The sequence below is a fragment of the Aegilops tauschii genome, chromosome 2 (genome assembly GCF_002575655.3).
Source record: "Aegilops tauschii subsp. strangulata cultivar AL8/78 chromosome 2, Aet v6.0, whole genome shotgun sequence".
Taxonomy (NCBI): Eukaryota; Viridiplantae; Streptophyta; class Magnoliopsida; order Poales; family Poaceae; genus Aegilops; species Aegilops tauschii.
In genome coordinates, this window is record NC_053036.3 from 640,688,172 (window position 1) to 640,710,234 (window position 22,063).

Consider the following 22,063-nt stretch of genomic DNA (forward strand, 5'->3'; position numbering starts at 1 on the left):
AACCACATTGATTGATTTAACCATATATAATTATTATTACGGGAATTTTAATCACATTGATTGATTTAACTAGGTGTTAATTATGTGTTTGGCCATCTATTTGCACTTTTTTAGCTTAAGTGATTAGACGCAAATAGGCGTTCCATACACAATTGTACAGAGACGGGAAACAAAGAGCAGTTAACTATCTAGAATAGTGATAGAATGTAAAGTAGAACAATAAATACCAACAATAATAAATGAACAATAACAACCGGGAAGGAGCATGAGCATTAGCATTATTGTAGAAATAGTAGCAGCAGGTATGAGCACAACAAAACTTAATACAAGAGTCACAAGACAACACTACAACAATAACAAATAGCACCATATTAATAGTACAAGCACCATCTTGAGCATAAACAATAGAAACAACACTACAACAATAGCAAAATACCACTAGAGAAATAGTATAACCTACATATAGAACATCAACTACAAAAGCAACACTATAGTAGTAGTACAAGCTACATCTAAAGCATCAACAACAGTAGTAGCAGTACATCACCCTGCCTAACGCTTTTCCCGTCGCATAGGGGCAAAGCGAGGCATTGAGCCAGTGCCTCGCGCATAGGCGCATATGTGCAAGATTAGGCGCACTTTTTTGAACTTTGGTAATTTGGCATGCATATGAGAGACATAATTATAAGTTAGCTAGGAGCTTTAGAATGCTGTGTCAAAATCGGGTGAGCTAACAACAACGATGTAATGGAAGGATTATAGAGCCACATGCACATCCATATGAGCTTATGTGATTAGTTGTGCTCAATTACAGTCTAAACTCTAAACCATTTAAAGTCAGATCTAAATCATGTGCATTTGATTAACTAACCATAGGATGATAATAAGCTAATACATGAGGATCAAATGGGCAGAGATTGTGGACGAGATGGAGATAACAGGGAGCCAAAGTTCAGATGAGGGGATCGATGACACATCTAAAATCTATACGCGGAGGAAAGGGAGTATGAGGCTCGATGGCGATGGGGACGTGAAAGGAGGAGGGGCTCAATGCAAGGTGGCTAGGTGACAAAGGAATGAGTTGGGTTTGTGACATTTTTGGGCTAAGGGTGAGATGCTCCAGTGGAGGTTTACATTCTCAAAAGGAAAGCTCCTTGCCCAACTTGCTATATGTCGAACACACACTTTTCTCACGCATGGGCTGACCCATCTATTGCAAAGCCGTGGACCAGAGGAATCACCTCTCCTGGCGAGTACAAAATCCAGTTTTTAGCTATGTTTTTACATTTTGTCTAAAAAATTATATTTCACAGATTTAATTTATTTAGAAACAACTATAAAAATATTGCATTGTTTTCATCAAAATTTTAAAAAATCTTCATGAATTTTTTAAAAAGACTATAATTTTAAGAATGTTCACAATTCATTAAAATGTTTAAATCTTCAATTATTTTAAAATATTTCTAAATTAAAAAATGTTCACAAATTTTAAAAAATGATCACTAGTTAACAAATATGTTTGAGAACATAGAAAAAAATAATAGGTATTTTGAAATATCCCGAATTAAGAAAGTGTTAGAAAATGTTTACTATTTAAAAAATATAGTTAAATAATTACAAATGTTCGTGGGTTTTGAAAATATATCTATACATATTTTAAATTTCAATAAATGCACATCAATTTTAGTGACATTGAGGATTTTAAAATGAAAAGTAAAAGGAAATAAGAAAAAAAGTTAAAGCACCAAAGAAAGACTAGAAAAAAGGGGAAAAAAGTTCAAACGAGGAAACTTCTAGAATCTTCTTGAAACAAGGAAAGACAATGCATGGGCTTGCCCGTTACCTCCAAGTAGGGTGCAGATGTTAGGCGCGAACTAGGATTAGTGTTCCCAAAGCATAGATGCATCTTGCTCACCAAAGACCCAACACAGTTAATTTAAAGCACACGACACGCGACGGATTAAATGAGAAAGAAAGCGAGCCGAATACATGGGAGCTATTTCTCGGCTGTTGCGAGACTCCGTCTTGCCTCTGGGCACGATGCTACTGTGTCGGCTCAGTACTGTAGCTGCACGGGAATTTCGTCTGTGGCTTTTTTGTCGGGGTTTTAACTGTTTGCATCGGTTTTGTTTGGTTTTTGTCTGGGTTTTTTCTTTGGATTTCTTTGGTTTTCTTTGATTTTTATTTTCTACATTTTTTTCTTATTTTTCCATGCACATTGTTCATTTTTGTTATTAATTAGGAACATTTTTTAATACATGTTTAACATTTATAGATGATTACATTTTTTTTCAAACATAGGTTTTCATACCTACTTCTTTGCCATACACAGTATACAACTTTTGTATAAATCTAGAAGATTTGTTTATACGCATTTAAAATTTTGAAATACATAAAAAATACTTGTTGATATATATTTTTTAATGATACAGATATATTCAAACTATGTAGACATTATTTTAAATGATATAAAGATTGTTAAATCTCCTAAACATAATTTTAAAATGCATGATTTTTTAAGTATAACACACAATTTGTTGAATGTGACTAACTTTTTTTAATTACACAAACATTTTTTTAAAGTGTATAATATTTTTGAAAACATTAGGTATATTGCTTTGAAATGCGTGAACATGTTTGAAGGGGCTGTTTGGATGACAACCAATGCCCGCCTTACCAAAATACGGGCGTTGACCAAACACACGGGCGCCTGTTTGGTTCCCCGCCAAATCTACTAGCTGACGCCCATATTTTTGTAAGCAGCGCAGTTTTCATGCCAACGCGAGAGCAAATCGGCGGCGGCGAGTTCCATCGCCAATTATTTGGCTCGCCCGGTTTTGGCGTGGCTGGCCTGAGCGCCATCCAAATGGCCCCGAAATGACACTTACATTCTTTAACGGTACAAATATTCTTTAAAAGTTGATCAAACATTTTTTACACCACATGAACATTTCTTAAATGTGCAATCAACACTTAAAAAATGAACTAAATTACTTTATCGAAATATACGTATTTAGTAGTTTTTAAATATGTAAGTACAAAATTAGGAAAAAAAAATGTCATTAGCATGATGTCTGTCTGGCGAATGGCTACTGGGCAGGAAGTGAGACATAGCCGCGCCCAGCCGAATATGCAACAATCTCGGAGACAAAACCCGCGGGCTGCGCACCGGAAACCCACGTATTGTAACAAGCCTGCAGCCCAAGATTCATAGCCCATTACTCCATTTGGATTTGTCCTTCATCCGTCTTGCCACGCCTCGCCGCGGACCGCGGTTGCCGACCCGCACGCACACGCACAGGGTGTTCGACGGAACGCCGGCTGGCGATGGCGCCGATCGGGGTCGGGCCACCTCGCCTCCCGCAAATTCCGGCGCACTGTCCTCAACTGTGTCCGCCAACCCGCACGTCGCCACGGTAGACTCCGCCCCACGATCGCGGCCCTGCTCGATCTTCCGCCGCGGCGGTCGAATCGGATCCGGTCGACCACATGCCGGCCAGCAACCCCTCGCCGCTGCCTGTCTGATAGACTGATACGGCTATTTCTTTCGACCCGGACTGCTCGTCCCACGCCGGCACAGTGCTCCTCCTCCAACACGTTGGTGAAATCCAGTCGATCGAGTGGCGAGCAGAGTCCCCTTTCCATGGCATCGACTGCCCGGCATCTAGGGAGCCGCATGATGATCTCGACCGGAAGCATCGGTACGTACGCCTATGGCTTGCTTGGTGGTGCTATGTGCGGCAAGATCGGCCGAGCGTCCATCACCGCTCCTCTGGATCGGTTCCTGAATGCGCTGCATACGCTTGGATTATGTGAGCCAGTGCACATGCATGACACGCACTGCTCATTTCTGCTGTTGTATCTACGCCACCACTGAAAGTCCCGAAGAAGGTCAGCTTTCCTGCACCCTTTTCCTCCACCTTTGGTATGTGCTCCTCAAGTCAGCTCCAATAGTCTCATAATCCAAACGCCTAGCCAAAAGCTACCTGCAGTTAGGCACCGGCCACCGGGTGCTCTTCCCAGGGCTGGGCTAGCTAGGAGAAGCAACACACACTACACACGGGGCACTGCTGGGTGTCCATAACCAGCTGCAGCACATGAAAGAAAATGCAGTAAACTGGTAAAAAATTGACCCTCTACCGAGTCCCCGACAATTAAACAGCGTCCAGAACTCCAGATCCCGTCACCGATGTCCGTTTCGGCCTTTTTCGTGCATTGGAGCCGGGCCAGCGACGCGCCGCTGTCGAACAGCGACCTTGCATCGCTTACTGGGAACACTCCAAGCGTTTTCCCTGTGAACCTCCTGGTTTTGCAGTAATCGTGGGGTGCAAATAGCCGGTCCAAATCCCCCCACAGCGAAATGCTGCCCCCTTTGAAGAAGAAATTATGCTCCTGCATTTGCTGTTCACTCGGTCGGTGCCTGTCCTCGTTGTCCAGTCAGATAGTTTTGCCCATATACAAAATACTCCGTTTGAAATACTAGTATCTGCCTCATTTATGTTATAAGACTGTGTATAGGGATTTAGTTTACACGGCACAATCGCCACAATTATGTGATGTTGCAAATAATTAGCATTAACGAGATTGCTAAATCTCGGTCGACTGAGACTTAACCATGAAAATTCGTGCAAAAAAAAGTTAGATTTTTTCTTTCTTCTTTATATGTTTTGTCACTTAACTAAAACTTGGCTAAATCTTAGCCACATTCAGTAATTAAATATCTTATCTAAGATTCATTGCCTTTTCCATCATCGTCATCCAAACAAGTACTACCTGATGATGTGAGTAGAGTACCGGATATCTAACAGGCGGGGCTGACGGTGGTGAGCAGGTGAAGGTGAGGAGAAGAAAACGCGGGAGAGAGATAAGAGGGATGAGGTCGCTGGGGAGGGGAGTGGAGTGACTGAGAAGGGTTGTGAGGAGATAAGCCTGATGTGGAGGCGAGCGATAGGCGAAGCCCACGGACATGTGGCGCGCGAGAGAAGCGGGGGATGCGTGAGTTTTATCGACCGGCAGATTCTTATCGTTTACTACCATGCTTAAGAAGTTGAAGCACCGGCCTGCACAGTAGTATCCAACACAGACACAGAAATACCGTAGATATACAAGATGAGCACGGCCATGGCATCACTGGTGCTTGCAGTACTCGTCTTGCCGTCGGCAACAACTGCCGCGGTGACTACGGCTAGAAGAAACTGCTCTAACACCTGTGGTGAGGTTGATGAGATACCTTATCCGTTCGGATTAGGTCCTTCGTGCTCCTTACCTGGTTTCAGCCTCACTTGTGCGGACAACGCCAGTTACCCCATGCTGGGCAACCTACCCATCGAGAGCTTTTACATCTTTGATTCCAACAACCTGTACGCCAATATCTCGTACTCCTACAACTACCTGTGCGCCAGGATCTCCTACACCGTGAAGATGATTCCCGGTGTCCGCGACTACTCTGTTCACTGGGAAGCTCCGGCCCGGCACTTTGCCATGTCTGGCTCGTCAAACATGTTGTTCGTCGTTGGCTGCGGCGTCAAGGCCTCGCTGTTCATCGGCAACTCGACCGTTGAGGTCGGGAACTGCTCCGTCGTCTGTGCCGAAGCTCGAATCATGGAGAAGCTGCCCAAGGGTGTATGTGATGGCATCGGATGCTGTTTCATCGACATACAGGTGAACCTAAGGGCGTTCACCCTCAACATCTCACGCACCAGCGGTTCTGCACGCTCGAAGGAGGTGTACGCGTTCATCAGCGGAGGTGGTAAGGACCAAATATTCTGGCCGATTGACGCCCTGAGATCTTTGTTGCCGGAATATCTCGAGGGGTACGAATTTGCTACCCTGGAATGGGCTATTCCCTACAAGCCGAACTGTAAGCGCGCCATGGAGGACAGGGCAAGCTATGCATGCGTTGCTAATCACAGTGAGTGTAAGGACTCGTCGATCGGTGGATACTTTTGCGTTTGCAAGTGGGGCGACTACGGCAACCCCTACGTTGATGCCAGGTGCCCGGAATACGAACCACCTCAGCCATCTCCACCACCTCAACGAGCAGCCGAAGAAGGATTGTGACATGTCGTGCGGGAACGTGAGCATCCCGTTCCCCTTTGGAATAAAGCTAGGCTGCTTTGCAACTGAACCATTCTATCTCAAATGTCTTCGAGCCTTGCCGGGGACTGGTCTTCCGGTGCTTGAACTGAATGGTAGTTTGGTCGTCAGTGACATATCTATTGACGAAGGTATTTTACTCGTTGACGAGAAATCAGAGCCAAGTGATCTCTTTTCTAATCCGGAGACGCTCTATGCCTTATCTGGGAAACGGGGCGTGGTGAAGTGGGCCGTTGTTAAAATGCCATGCTTGCATGCACAGCTAAACGAGAGCGACTACAAATGCTTCAGCTCCCACAGTGACTGCATTGATGTCACTGATGACGGAACACTCAAACGTCTAGGTTACCGCTGCAAGTGCTCTTCTGGTTTTAAAGGAAATCCTTATATTAAAGATGGATGCACAGGTATTTTAACTTGCTCTTGATATTCGTTTACATTTTTAGGGGGATATACAAATTCTAGAGTTCTGTCACGTCAGAGCCTAAGCTGGTTAGCATAGCGGCTCTGGATCACCACTGATGTCATGTGCGAAATACAGATATAAACGAGTGCCTGCAGCCAGATAAATACACCTGCAACGGTATTTGCCACAATAAATTCGGGAGCTACACATGCACAAGCTCGGTAATCTTCTATTCTTAAATAGTCGCATCCCAATGTCTAATTTTCCTCTTCATGCAACAATGTACATCATCAAGTCATGCTTGTAACTTGTCATAAGTTACTTTTTGCATTAATTTATTCATGCAAAGCCTGCCACCTCCTCAACTCATGCATGCATGTTTTTTGCTTAACTTAGTCATACAAAATACTCTTACTTTGTTTTAGTTTATTTAGCAATTCATTTTTAACAGGATTCCTCGGGGCATCATCTAGTATTAGGTAAGCGATCTATCCTGCTTGAAATCCTGTCACAGTGTGATCAATGTCTTGAAATAAAGAATCGTTCGGTTGGATTGTTTTTGCTTAACTGGCTGCAGGTATCACCATTGGACTAAGCAGTGGTGGGGGCATTCTATTTCTTGCCGTATTTGTTGCTATTCTTATACGAAGATGGAATCGGGCCATTCAGAAGCGCTTGAGAAAAAGGTATTTTCGGAAGAACAAAGGCATTCTGCTAGAACAGCTTATCTCTTCAGACAAAAGTGCCAACGATAGCACAAAGATATTCTCCCTGGAGGATCTGGAGAAGGCAACAAACAATTTTGATCAGGCCCGTGTGGTCGGACGGGGTGGCCATGGCACAGTCTACAAGGGCATCTTGATCGACCAGCGCGTGGTGGCCATCAAGAAATCAACACTCTCGGTGATCAGCGAGATCGAAGAGTTCATCAACGAGGTGTCCATCTTGTCGCAGATCAACCATCGAAACGTAGTGAAGCTCCATGGATGTTGCCTCGAATCCGAGGTCCCTCTGCTTGTCTATGAGTTCATCTCCAACGGCACGCTCTACGACCTTCTGCACCGCCCCTCCGAGCAAAACAGTAGCAACTTATTGGTGCCATTGTCCTGGGAGGAGCGCCTGAGGATCGCCACCGAGATCGCGGGTGCGCTCACGTACCTGCACTCTTCGGCTTCGGTGTCGGTCCTCCATAGAGATGTCAAGTCCATGAACGTGCTCCTGAACGACAGCTACACCGCAAAGGTCTCAGATTTTGGCGCATCGAGGCTGATCCCCATCGATCAAACGCACCTGGTCACCGCCGTTCAGGGTACATTTGGGTACCTGGATCCGGAGTATTACTACACGGGCCAACTCAACGACAAGAGCGATGTTTACAGTTTTGGTGTGATACTTGTTGAGCTACTGACGAGGAGGAAGCCCATCATCCAGAACGAGCATGGCGAGAAGCAGAACTTGTCAAACTACTTCTTGTGCGCCATGAGGGAGAGGCTCCTCGAGGAAACGGTGGACGCGCAGGTCCTGGGGGGTGGAAGAGATGAAGGGGTTCTGTGCATGGCTCAGTTGGCAGAGGAGTGCCTCAGACTGACTCGAGAGGAGAGGCCAACCATGAAAGATGTGGAGATGAGGCTGCAGCTCCTCACAGGATGCCGCGTTGCACCGAGGGCGAGGCAAGAAGAAGAGGCACCACCTGCGGGAGACGACGGGCATGGCGGGGTCGATCTGGTAGTCGGTCAGCATGGCTCACGTCAGTTCAGCCAAGAACACGAGTTCGTCTCATCTCTGCGTGTACCGCGGTAGGTTGTAGGCACACCTTATTTACATTTTGCCCTTGCCAGAAAAATAATTTGTTTTCCTATCGCATTTCAAATTTTGGTTGATATATGTAAGAATGAAGAAATTGTACTTTTAAGCGGTTATCATTATGTGAGTCACAGTCGATAGCATTGAGAGTGTCAATGATTAATGCTTCTCAAAGAATAGGAGTGGATGAAACTAATTTTCATAAGGGCATGCACGGTGGTCGATAAGGTGTTTTTGTCTTAAACCTGTCACATCATCTAAAGATGATAGTAAAAAATGATGTACAATGATTTATTTCTTAGTTTTATCTCTATTAACTAGTATTCCAAGGGGTCTATCTGAAGGAAATATGCCCTAGAGGCAATAATAAAATTGTTATTTATATTTCCTTATATCATGATAAATGTTTATTATTCATGCTAGAATTGTATTAACCGGAAACTTAGTACATGTGTGAATACATAGACAAAACAGAGTGTCCCTAGTATGCCTCTACTTGACTAGCTTGTTAATCAAAGATGGTTAAGTTTCCTGACCATAGACATGTGTTGTCATTTGATGAACATGATCGCATCATTAGGAGAATGATGTGATGGACAAGACCCATCCGTTAGCTTAGCATAATGATCGTTAAGTTTTATTGCTATTGCTTTCTTCATGACTTACACATATTCCTCTGACTATGAGATTATGAAACTCCCGAATACCGGGGGAACACCTTGTGTGCTATCAAACGTCACAACGTAACTGGGTGATTATAAAGATGCTCTACAGGTGTCTCCGAAGGTGTTTGTTGGGTTGGCATAGATCAAGATTAGGATTTGTCACTCTGAGTATCGGAGAGGTATCTCTGGGCCCTCTCGGTAATGCACATCACTATAAGCCTTGCAAGCAATGTGACTAATGAGTTAGTTACGGGATGATACATTACAGAACGAGTAAAGAGACTTGCCGGTAACGATATTGAACTAGGTATGATGATACCGACGATCGAATCTTGGGCAAGTAACATACCGATGACAAAGGGAATAACGTATGTTGTTATTGCGGTTTGACCGATAAAGATCTTCGTAGAATATGTAGGAACCAATATGAGCATCAAGGTTCCGCTATTGGTTATTGAACGGAGATGTGTCTCGGTCATGTCTACATAGTTCTCGAACCCATAGGGTCAGCACGCTTAACGTTCGATGACGATTTGTATTATGAGTTATGTGTTTTGGTGACCGAAGTTTGTTCGTAGTCCCGGATGAGATCACGGACATGACGAGGAGTCTCGAAATGGTCGAGAGGTAAAGATTGATATATTGGAAGGTAGTGTTCGGACACCGGAAGGGTTCCAGAGTGTATCAGGTACATACCGGAGTACCGGAGGGGTTACCGGAACCCCCCGGGGAAAGATATGAGCCATATGCGCCATAGGAGGGAGGCTAACCAGCCCACAAGGGGCTGGTGCGCCCCCCACAAGGGAGGAGGCCGAATTGGTTTAGGGAAGGGGGTGCCACCCCCCTTTCCTTCTCCTACTCCCTCTCCTCCCCCTTTCCACCTCCATGAGAAGGAAAAGAGGGGGGGGGGGCGAATCCTACTAGGACTAGGAGTCCTAGTAGGACTCTCCCCTTATGGCGCGCCCCTAGGGCTGGCCTCCTCCCTCTCCCTCCTTTATATACGTGGGCAGGGCACCCCTTGGAGACACACCAATGGTTCGAAGCCATGTGCGGCGTCTCCCTCCACAGTTTGCTCCTCCGGTCATATTCACGTAGTGCTTAGGCGAAGCCCTGCGCAGATCATGTCACCATCACCGTCACCACGCCGTCGTGCTGACGGAACTCTCCCTCGATGCTTTGCTGGATCAAGAGTTCGAGGGACGTCATCGAGCTGAACGTGTGCAGAACTCGACGGTGCCGTACGTTCGGTACTTGATCGGTTGAATCGAGAAGACATTCGACTACATCAACCACGTTATACTAACGCTTCCGCTTTTGGTCTACGAGGGTACGTGGACACACTCTTCCCGTCTTGTTGCTATGCATCTCCTAGATAGATCTTGCGTGATCGTAGGATTTTTTTGAAATTGCATGCTACGTTCCCCAACAGTGGCATCCGAGCCAGGTCTATGCGTAGATGATATGTACGAGTAGAACACAAAGAGTTGTGGGCGATAATAGTCATGCTGCGTACCACCAACGTCTTACTTTGATTCGGCGGTATTGTTGGATGAAGCAGCCCGGACCGACATTAGATGACCGCGTTCATGAGACTGGTTCTACCGACGTGCTTCGCACACAGGTGGCTGGCGGGTGTCTGTTTCTCCAACTTTAGTTGAATCGAGTTTGACTATGGCCGGTCCTTGTTGAAGGTTAAAATAGCACACTTGACGAAAAATTGTTGTGGTTTTGATGCGTAGGTAAGAACGATTCTTGCTAGAAGCCCGTAGCAGCCACGTAAAACTTGCAACAACAAAGTAGAAGACGTCTAACTTGTTTTTGCAGGGCATGTTATGATGTGATATGGTCAAGACGTGATGAGATATAAATTGTTGTATGAGATGATCAAGTTTTGTAAAAGTTATCGGCAACTGGCAGGAGCCTTATGGTTGTCGCTTTATTGTATGAAATGCAATCGCCATGTAATTGCTTTACTTTATCACTAAGCGGTAGCGATAGTCGTAGAAGCAATAGTTGGCGAGACGACAACGACGCTACGATGGAGATCAAGGTGTCAAGCCGGCGACGATGGAGATCATGACGGTGCTTTGGAGATGGAGATCAAAGGCACAAGATGATGATGGCCATATCATGTCACATATTTTGATTGCATGTGATGTTTATCTTTTACGCATCTTATTTTGCTTAGTACGGCGGTGGCATTATAAGATGATCCCTCACTAAATTTCAAGGTATAAGTGTTCTCCCTGAGTATGCACCGTTGTGACAGTTCGTCGTGCCGAGACACCACGTAATGATCGGGTGTGATAAGCTCTACGTTCACATACAACGGGTGCAAGACAGTTTTGCACGTGCAGAATACTCGGGTTAAACTTGACGAGCCTAGCATATGTAGATATGGCCTCGGAACACTGAGACCGAAAGGTCGAACGTGAATCATATCATATAGTAGATATGATCAACATAGAGATGTTCACCATTGAAAACTACTCCATCTCACGTGATGATCGGACATGGTTTAGTTGATATGGATCACGTGATCATTTAGATGTCTAGAGGGATGTCTATCTAAGTGGGAGTTCTTAAGTAATATGATTAATTGAACTTAATTTATCATGAACTTAGTCCTGTTAGTATTTGCATATCTATGTTGTAGATTAATAGCTTGCGATGTAGCCCCCCCCGGTTTATTTTTGATATGTTCCTAGAGAAAAATAAGTTGAAAGATGATAGTAGCAATGATGCGGACTGGGTCCGTGATCTGAGGATTATCCTCATTGCTGCACAGAAGAATTATGTCCTTGATGCACCCATGAAGAATGGCAAGGGAAAGAAAGGGAACTTCAAGAAGAATGGCAAGCAAGTTGCCACTCCCATGAAGAAGCCCAAAGCTAGACCCAAGCCTGAAACTAAGTGCTTCTACTGCAAAGGAAATGGTCACTGGAAGCGGAACTGCCCCAAATACTTGGCGGATAAGAAGGATGGCAAAGTGAACAAAAGTATATATGATATACATGTTATTGATGTGTACTTTACTAGTGTTCATAGTAGCCCCTGGGTATTTGATACAGGTTCAGTTGCTATGATTAGTAACTCGAAACGGGAATTACAAAATGAACAGAGACTAGTTGAGGGCGAGGTGACAATGTGTGTTGGAAATGATTCCAGGGTTGATAAGATCGCCATCGCATACTCCCTCTACCTTCGGGATTAGTATTGGAACTAAATAAATGTTATTTGGTGTTTGCATTGAGCATGAATATGATTAGATCATGTTTATTGCAATACAGTTATTCATTTAAGTCAGAGAATAATTGTTGTTTCTGTTTACATGAATAGAACCTTCTATGGTCTTACATCCAATGTAAATGGTTTACTGAATCTCGATCGCAGTGATACACATAATATTGATGCCAAAAGATGCAAAGTTGATAATAATAGTGCAACACATTTGTGGCACTGCCGTTTAGGTCATATTGGTGTAAAGCGCATGAAGAAACTCCATGCAGATGGATTTTTGGAATCACTTGATTATGAATCATTTGATACTTGCGAACCATGCCTCATGGGTAAGATGACTAAAACTCCGTTCTCCGGAACAATGGAGCGAGCCAATTACTTATTGGAAATAATACATACCGATGTATGCGGTCCAATGAGTGTTGAGGCTCGTGGCGGGTATCGTTATTTTCTGACCTTCACAGATGATTTGAGCAGATATGGGTATATCTACTTAATGAAACACAAGTCTGAAACATTTGAAAAGTTCAAAGAATTTCAGAGTGAAGTGGAGAATCATCGTAACAAGAAAATAAAGTTTCTACGATATGATCCCGGAGGCGAATATTTGAGTTACGAGTTTGGCCTTCATCTAAAACAATGTGGAATAAGTTTCACAACTCACGCCACCTGGAACACCACAACATAATGGTGTGTCCGAACATCGTAACCGTACTTTATTGGATATGGTACGATCTATGATGTCTCTTACCGATTTACCACTATCGTTTTGGGGTTATGCATTGGAGACAGCTGCATTCACGTTAAATAGGGCACCATCTAAATCCGTTGAGACGACACCTTCTCCCGAGTGGATCCTTTCTATCACAGATTCGAAGGCAAGATGTTCGTTACTAAGAATGGATCCTTTCTAGAGAAGGAGTTTCTCTCAAAAGAAGTGAGTGGGAGGAAAGTAGAACTTGATGAGGTAATTGTACCTTCTCCCGAATTGGAAATTAGTTCATCACAAAAATCAGTTCCAGTGATTCCTACACCAATTAGTGAGGAAGCTAATGATGATGATCATGAAACTTCAGATCAAGTTACTACCGAACCTCGTAGGTCAACCAGAGTACGTTCCGCGCCAGACTGGTACGGTAATCCTGTTCTGGAAGTCATGTTACTAGACCATGACGAACCTACGAACTATGAGGAAGCGATGATAAGCCCAGATTCCACGAAATGGCTCGAGGCCATGAAATCTGAGATGGGATCCATGTATGAGAACAAAGTGTGGACTTTGCTTGACTTGCCCGATGATCGGCAAGCCATATAGAATAAATGGATCTTCAAGAAGAAGACTGACGCTGACGGTAATGTTACTGTCTACAAAGCTCGAATTGTTGCGAAAGGTTTTCGATAAGTTCAAGGATGTTGACTACGATGAGATTTTCTCACTCGTATCGATGCTTAAAGTCTGTCTGAATCATGTTAGCAATTGCCGCATTTTATGAAATTTGGCAAATGGATGTCAAAACTACATTCCTTAATGGATTTCTTAAAGAAGAGTTGTATATGATCCAACCAGAAGGTTTTGTCGATCCTAAAGGTGCTAACAAAGTGTGTAAGCTCCAGCGATCCATTTATGGACTGGTGCAAGCATCTCAGAGTTGGAATATACGCTTTGATAGTGTGATAAAAGCATATGGTTTTATACAGACTTTTGGAGAAGCCTGTATTTACAAGAAAGTGAGTGGGAGCTCTGTAGCATTTCTGATATTATATGTGGATGACATACTATTGACTGGAAATAATACAGAATTTCTGGATAGCATAAAAGGATACTTGAATAAGAATTTTAAATGAAAGACCTCAGTGAAGCTACTTACATATTGGGCATCAAGATCTATAAAGATAGATCAAGACGCTTGATAAGACTTTCGATGAGTACATACCTTGATAAGATTTTGAAGGAGTTCAAAATGGATCAGTCAAAGAAGGAGTTCTTACCTGAGTTGTAAGGTATGAAGTTGAGTAAGACTCAAAACCCGACCACGGCAGAAAATAGAAAGAGAATGAAAGTCATTCCCTATGCCTCAGCCATAGGTTCTATAAAGTATGCTATGCTGTGTACTAGACCTATTGTGTACCTTGCCATGAGTTTGGCAAAGGGGTATTTTCCCTTGAAGAGGAAAGGGTGATGCAGCAAAGTAGCGTAAGTATTTCCCTCAGTTTTTGAGAACCAAGGTATCAATCCAGTAGGAGGTTACAGGCAAGTCACCTAGTACCTGCACAAACAAATAAGAACCTTGCAACCAACGCGATAAAGGGGTTGTCAATCCCTTCACGGCCACTTGCAAAAGTGAGATCTGATAAAGATAATAAGATAAATATTTTTGGTATTTTTGTTGTATAGATTGAAAAGTAAAGATTGCAAAATAGTAAACGAGATGCGATGTAAATGAAAGAGATATAATATGATAGAAAAGAGACCCGGGGGCCATAGGTTTCACTAGTGGCTTCTCTCAAGATAGCATATTTTACGGTGGGTGAACAAATTACTGCCGAGCAATTGATAGAAAAGTGCATAATTATGATAATATGTAGGCATGATCATGTATATAGGCATCACGTCCGTGACAAGTAGACCGAAACGATTCTCCATCTACTACTATTACTCCACACATCGACCGCTATCCAACATGCATCTAGAGTGTTAAGTTCATAAGAACAGAGTAACGCATTAAGCAAGATGACATGATGTAGAGGGATAAACTCAAGCAATATGATATAAACCCCATCTTTTTATCCTCGATGGCAACAATACAATACGTATCGGTTCCTTTTCTGTCACTGGGATCGAACACCGCAAGATTGAACCCAAAGCTAAGCACTTCTCCCATTGCAAGAAAGGTCAATCTAGTAGGCCAAACCAAACTGATAATTCGAACAGACTTGCAAAGATATTAAATCATGCATATAAGAATTCAGAGGAGAACCAAATATTGTTCATAGATAATCTTGATCATATACCCACAATTCATCGGATCTCGACAAACACACTGCAAAAAGTATTACATCGAATAGATCTCCAAGAAGATCGAGGAGAACTTTGTATTGAGATCCAAATAGAGAGAAGAAGCCATCTAGCTAATAACTATGGACCCGAAGGTCTGTGGTAAACTACTCACACATCATCGGAGAGGCTATGGTGTTGATGTAGAAGCCCTCCGTGATCGATTCCCCCTCTGGCAGAGCGTCAGAAAAGGCCCCAAGATGGGATCTCATGGGTACAGAAGGTTGCGGCGGTAGAAATAGGGTTTTGTGGTGCTCCTGGATGTTCTCAGGGTATATGAGTATATATAGGCGAAAGAAGTAGGTCGGCGGAGCTGCAAGGGGCCCACGAGGGTGGGGGGCGCGCCCTCCTACCTCGTGGCCGCCTCGTTGCTTCCTTGACGTCCACTCCAAGTCTCCTGGATTGCGTTCGTTCCAAAAAAGATCCTCGCGAAGGTTTCATTCCGTTTGGATTCCGTTTGATATTCCTTTTCTGCGAAACACTGAAATAGCCAAAAAAAAACATCAATTTGCACTGGGCCTCCGGTTAGTAGGTTAGTCCCAAAAATAATATAAAAGTGCATATTAAAGCCCATTAAACATCCAAAACAGATAATATAATTATAGATACGTTGGAGACGTATCAAGCATCCCCAAGCTTAATTCCTGCTCGTCCTCGAGTAGGTAAATGATAAAAACAGATTTTTTGATGTGGAATGCTACCTAACATAATTTTCAATGTAATTTTCTTTATTGTGGCATGAATGTTCAGATCCGAAAGATTCAAGACAAAAGTTTAATATTGACATAAGAATAATAATACTTCAAGCATACTAACAAAGCAATTATGTCTTCTCAAAATAACATGGCCAAAGAAAGTTCATCCCTACAAAATCATATTGTTTGGCTATGCTCCATCTTCATCACACAAAATACTCAAATCATGCACAACCCCGGTTTCAGCCAAGCAATTATTTGATACTTTAGCCTTTTCAAACTTTTTCAACTTTCACGCAATACATGAGCGTGAGCGATGGATATAGCACTATGGGTGGAATAGAATATGATAATGGGGGTTGTGTGGAGAAGACAAAAAGGAGAAAGTCTCACATTGACGCGGCTAATCAACGGGCTAGGGAGATGCCCATCAATTGATGTCAATGCAAGGAGTAGGGATTGCCATGCAACGTATGCACTAGAGCTATAAATGTATGAAAGCTCAACAAAAGAAACTAAGTGGGTGTGCATCCAACTTGCTTGCTCATGAAGACCTAGGGCATTTTGAGGAAGCCCATTGTTGGAATATACAAGCCAAGTTCTATAATGAAAAATTTCCACCAGTATATGAAAGTGACAAAATAAGAGACTCTCTATTATAAAGATCATGGTGCTACTTTGAAGCACACGTGTGGAAAAAAGGATAGTAGCATTGTCCCCTTTTTTCTTTTTTTATTTGGCCTTTCTCTTTTTTTATTTGGGATAATGCTCTAATAATGATGATCATCACACTTCTAATAATTTACAACTCAATGATTGCAACTCGATACTAGAACAAAATATGACTCTATATGGATGCCTCCGGCGGTGTACCGAAATAGGCAATGAATCAAGAGTGACATGTATGAATTATGCATGGTGGCTTTGCCACAAATACGATGTCAACTACATGATCATGCAAGGCAATATGACAATGATGAAGCGTGTCATAATAAATGAAACGGTGGAAAGTTGCATGGCAATATATCTCGGAATGGCTATGGAAATGCCATAATAGGTAGGTGTGGTGGCTGTTTTGAGGAAGATATAAGGAGGTTTATGTGTGATAGAGCGTATCATATCATGGGTTTGGATGCACCGGCGAAGTTTGCACCAACTCTCAAGGTGAGAAAGGGCAATGCACGGTACCGAAGAGGCTAGCAATGATGGAAAGGTGAGAGTGTGTATAATCCATGGACTCAACATTAGTCATAATGAACTCACATACTTATTGCAAAAATCTACAAGTCATCAAAACAAAGTACTGCACGCATGCCCCTAGGGGAAGGGTTGGTAGGAGTTAACCATCGCGCGATCCCGACCTCCACACAAAGGATGTCAATCAAAGAAATACTTCATGCTTCAAATTTGTCACACAAGGGTTACCATACGTGCATGCTACGAGACTTGCAAACCTCAACACAAGTATTTCTCAAATTCACAATTACTCAACTAGCACAACTCTAATATTACCATCTTCATATCTCAAAACAATTATCAAGCATCAAACTTCTCATAGCATTCAATGCACTTTATATGAAAGTTTTTATTATACCCATCCTGGATGCCTATCATATTAGGACTAATTTTATAGCCAAAGCAAATTACCACACTGTTCTAAAGGACTCTCAAAATAATATAAGTGAAGCATGAGAGATAAATAATTTCTATAAAATAAAACCACCACCGTGCTCTAAAAAGATATAAGTGAAGCACTAGAGCAAAATTATCTAGCTCAAAAGATATAAGTGAAGCACATAGAGTATTCTAATAAACTCCGATTCATGTGTGCCTCTCTCAAAAGGTGTGTACAGCAAGGATGATTGTGGTAAACTAAAAAGCAAAGACTCAAATCATACAAGACGCCCCAAGCAAAACACGTATCATGTGGTGAATAAAAATATAGCCTCAAGTAAAGTTACCGATGGATGAAGACGAAAGAGGGGATGCCTTCCGGGGCATCCCCAAGCTTAGGCTTTTGGTTGTCCTTGAATTTTAACTTGGGGTGCCTTGGGAATCCCCAAGCTTAGGCTCTTGCTACTCCTTATTCCAAAATCCATCAAATCTTTACCCAAAAACTTGAAAACTTCACAACACAAAACTCAACAGAAAATCTCGTGAGATCCGTTAGTATAAGAAAACAAATCACCACTTCAAGGTACTGTAATGAACTCATTCTTTATTTATATTGGTGTTAAACCTACTCTATTCCAACTTCTCTATGGTTTATACCCCCCGATACTAGCCATAGATTCATCAAAATAAGCAAACAACACACGAAAAACAGAATCTATCAAAAAAAGAATAGTCTGTAGTAATCTGTATCAAACGTATACTTGTGGAACTCCAAAACTTCTACCAAATTAGGAAGTCCTAAGAAATTTGTTTATTAATCTTCTGCAAAAAGAATCAACTGAAAAGCACGTTACTGTGATTTATGAAAACTAATCTCGTGCGTGCAAAAGTTTCTGTTTTTCAGCAAGATCAAATTAACTATCACCATAGGTTATCCTAAAGGTTCTACTTGGCACAAACACTAATTAAAACACAAAACCAAATATAACCAAAGGCTAGATGAATTATTTATTACTAAACAGGAACAAAAAGTAAAGAACAAAAATAAAATTGGGTTGCCTCCCAACAAGCGCTATCGTTTAACGCCCCTAGCTAGGCATAAAAACAAGAATAGATCTAGGTATTATCATCTTTGGTATGAAATCCATAAGTGGCTCTCATAATAGATTCATAAGGTAATTTAATTTTCTTCCTAGGGTAGTGTTCCACGCCTTTCCTTAATAGAAATTGGAATCTAATATTTCCTTCTTCCATATCAATAATTGCACCAATCGTTCTAAGGAAAGGTCTACCAAGAATAATAGGACATGTAGGATTGCAATCTATATCAAGAACAATAAAATCTACGGGGACATAATTCCTATTTGCAACAATAAGAACATCATCAATCCTTCCCATAGGTTTCTTAATGGTAGAATCCGCAAGATGCAAATTTAAAGAACAATCATCAAGTTCATGGAAACCTAACACATCACACAAAGTTTTTGGAATCGTGGAAACACTAGCACCCAATTCACACAAATCATAGCATTCATGATCTTTAATCTTAATTTTAATAGTAGGTTCCCACTCATCACAAAGTTTTCTAGGGATAGAAACTTCTAATTCAAGTTTTTCTTCATAAGATTGCATGAAAGCATCAACGATGTGTTTAGTAAAAGCCTTATTTTGACTATAAGCATGAGGAGAATTTAACACGGATTGCAACAAGGAAATACAATCTATCAAAATAGTGGGTTCATTGCTATGTAAAGTTTTGACCTCTTCAATCCCACTTTTACCATTTTTTGCATCAAGATCTAAAAACTCCGAATCATTGGGACGCCTTTTAACTAAAGTTGACTCATCTCCAGTCCCATCTTTATCAAGATTCATATTGGAAAACAAAGATTTAATAGGAGACACATCAATCACTTTTAGATCTTCATCATTACTATCATGAAAACTAGAAGAACACGCTTTCACAAAACAATCTTTTTTAGCACGCATCCTAGCAGTTCTTTCTTTGCACTCATCAATGGAAATTCTCATGGCTTTGAGAGACTCATTGATATCATGCTTAGGTGGAATAGATCTAAGTTTCAAAGAATCAACATCAAGAGAAATTCTATCCACGTTCCTAGCCAACTCATCAATCTTAAGCAATTTTTCTTCAAGCAAAGCATTGAAATTCTTTTGCAAATTCATAAATTCTTTAACACTAGTATCAAAATAAGAGGGCATCTTATTAAAATTTCCATAAGAGTTGTTGTAGGAATTACCATAATTATTAGAGGAATTACTAGGGAACGGCCTAGAATTCAAGTTTCCTCTATACGCGTTGTTACCAAAATTATTCCTACCAACAAAATTCACATCCATAGATTCATTATTATTTTCAATCAAAGTGGACAAAGGCATATCATTAGGATCAGAAGAAACACTCTTATTAGCAAACAATTTTATAAGTTCATCCATCTTTCCACTCAAAACATTAATCTCTTCAATCGCATGAACCTTTTTACTAGTGGATCTTTCGGTGTGCCATTGAGAATAATTAACCATAATATTATCTAGGAGTTTAGTAGCTTCTCCTAATGTGATTTCTATGAAAGTGCCTCCCGCAGCCGAATCTAAAAGATTTCTAGAAGCAAAATTCAATCCAACATATTTTTTTGTATAATCATCCACAAATTCAAACCATGTGTAGGGCAATTATGTATCATTAATTTCATCCTCTCCTAAGCTTGTGCAACATGCTCATGATCAAATTGCTTAAAGTTCATAATATCGTTTCTAAGAGAGATGATCTTAGCGGGAGGAAAATACTTAGAGATAAAAGCATCTTTGCACTTATTTCGTGAATCAATACTATTTTTAGGCAAAGAAGAGAACCAAGTTTTAGCACGATCTCTAAGAGAAAACAGAAATGGCTTCAATTTAAAAATATCATTATCCACATCTCTCTTCTTTTGCATATCACACAAATCAACGAAGTTGTTTAGGTGGGTAGCGGCATCTTCACTAGGAAGGCCAGAAAATTGATCTTTTATGACAAGATTCAACAGAGCAACATTAATTTCACAAGATTCAGCATCGGTAATAGGAGCAATCGGAGTGCTAATAAAATCATTGTTGTTGGTATTGGAGAAGTCACACAATTTAGTATTGTCTTGAGCCATTGTGACAAGCAATCAATCCAACACACAAGCAAACAATAAGCAAGCGAAAAGAGGCGAACAAAAAAGGGTGAATAAAACGACAAGGGTGAAGTGGGGGAGAGGAAAACGAGAGGCAAATGGCAAATAATAATAATGCGAGGGATAAGCGTTTGTGATGGGTACTTGGTATGTCTTGACTTGAGCGTAGATCTCCCCGGCAACGGCGCGAGAAATCCGCACATTGGCGGGAGATCAAATCTTGACTTGGCTTGGTGTAAACCTCCCCGGCAACGGCGCCAGAAATCCTTCTTGCTACCTCTTGAGCATGCGTTGGTTTTCCCTTGAAGAGGAAAGGGTGATGCAGCAAAGTAGCGTAAGTATTTCCCTTAGTTTTTGAGAACCAAGATATCAATCCAGTAGGAGGTTACACGCAAGTCGCCTAGTACCTGCACAAACAAATAAGAACCTTGCAACCAACGCGATAAAGGGGTTGTCAATCCCTTCATGGCCACTTGCAAAAGTGAGATCTGATAAAGATAATAAGATAAGTATTTTTGGTATTTTTGTTGTATAGATTGAAAAGTAAAGATTGCAAAATAGTAAACGAGATGCAATGTAAATAAAAGAGATATAATATGATAGAAAAGAGACCCGAGGGCCATAGGTTTCACTAGTGGCTTCTCTCAAGATAGCATAGTTTACGGTGGGTGAACAAATTAGTGCCGAGCAATTGATAGAAAAGCGCATAATTATGAGAATATCTAAGCATGATCATGTATATAGGCATCACGTCCGTGACAAGTAGACCGAAACGATTCTGCATCTACTACTATTACTCCACACATCGACCGCTATCCAGCATGCATCTACAGTATTAAATTCATAAGAACAGAGTAACACATTAAGCAAGATGACATGATCTAGAGGGATAAACTCAAGCAATATGATATAAAACCCATCTTTTTATCCTCGATGGCAACAATACAATACGTATTGGTTCCCTTTCTGTCACTGTGATCGAACACCGCAAGATTGAACCCAAAGCTAAGCACTTCTCCCATTGCAAGAAAGATCAATCTAGTAGGCCAAACCAAACTGATAATTCGAACAGACTTGCAAAGATATTAAATCGTGCATATAAGAATTCAGAGGAGAACCAAATATTGTTCATAGATAATCTTGATCATAAACGCACAATTCATCGGATCTCGACAAACACACTTCAAAAGGTATTACATCGAATAGATCTCTAAGAAGATCAAGGAGAACTTTGTATCGAGATCCAAAGAGAGAGAGAGAAGAAGCCATCTAGCTAATAACTATGGACCCAAAGGTCTGTGGTAAACTAC

General features: G+C 41.7%; 1 pseudogene; it reads left to right on the top strand.

Moving 5' to 3' along the window:
• The first annotated feature begins 4,893 nt into the window (after positions 1-4,893).
• On the top strand, positions 4,894-8,497 carry LOC109737892 (wall-associated receptor kinase 1-like; annotated as a pseudogene).
• The last annotated feature ends 13,566 nt before the right edge of the window (positions 8,498-22,063 follow it).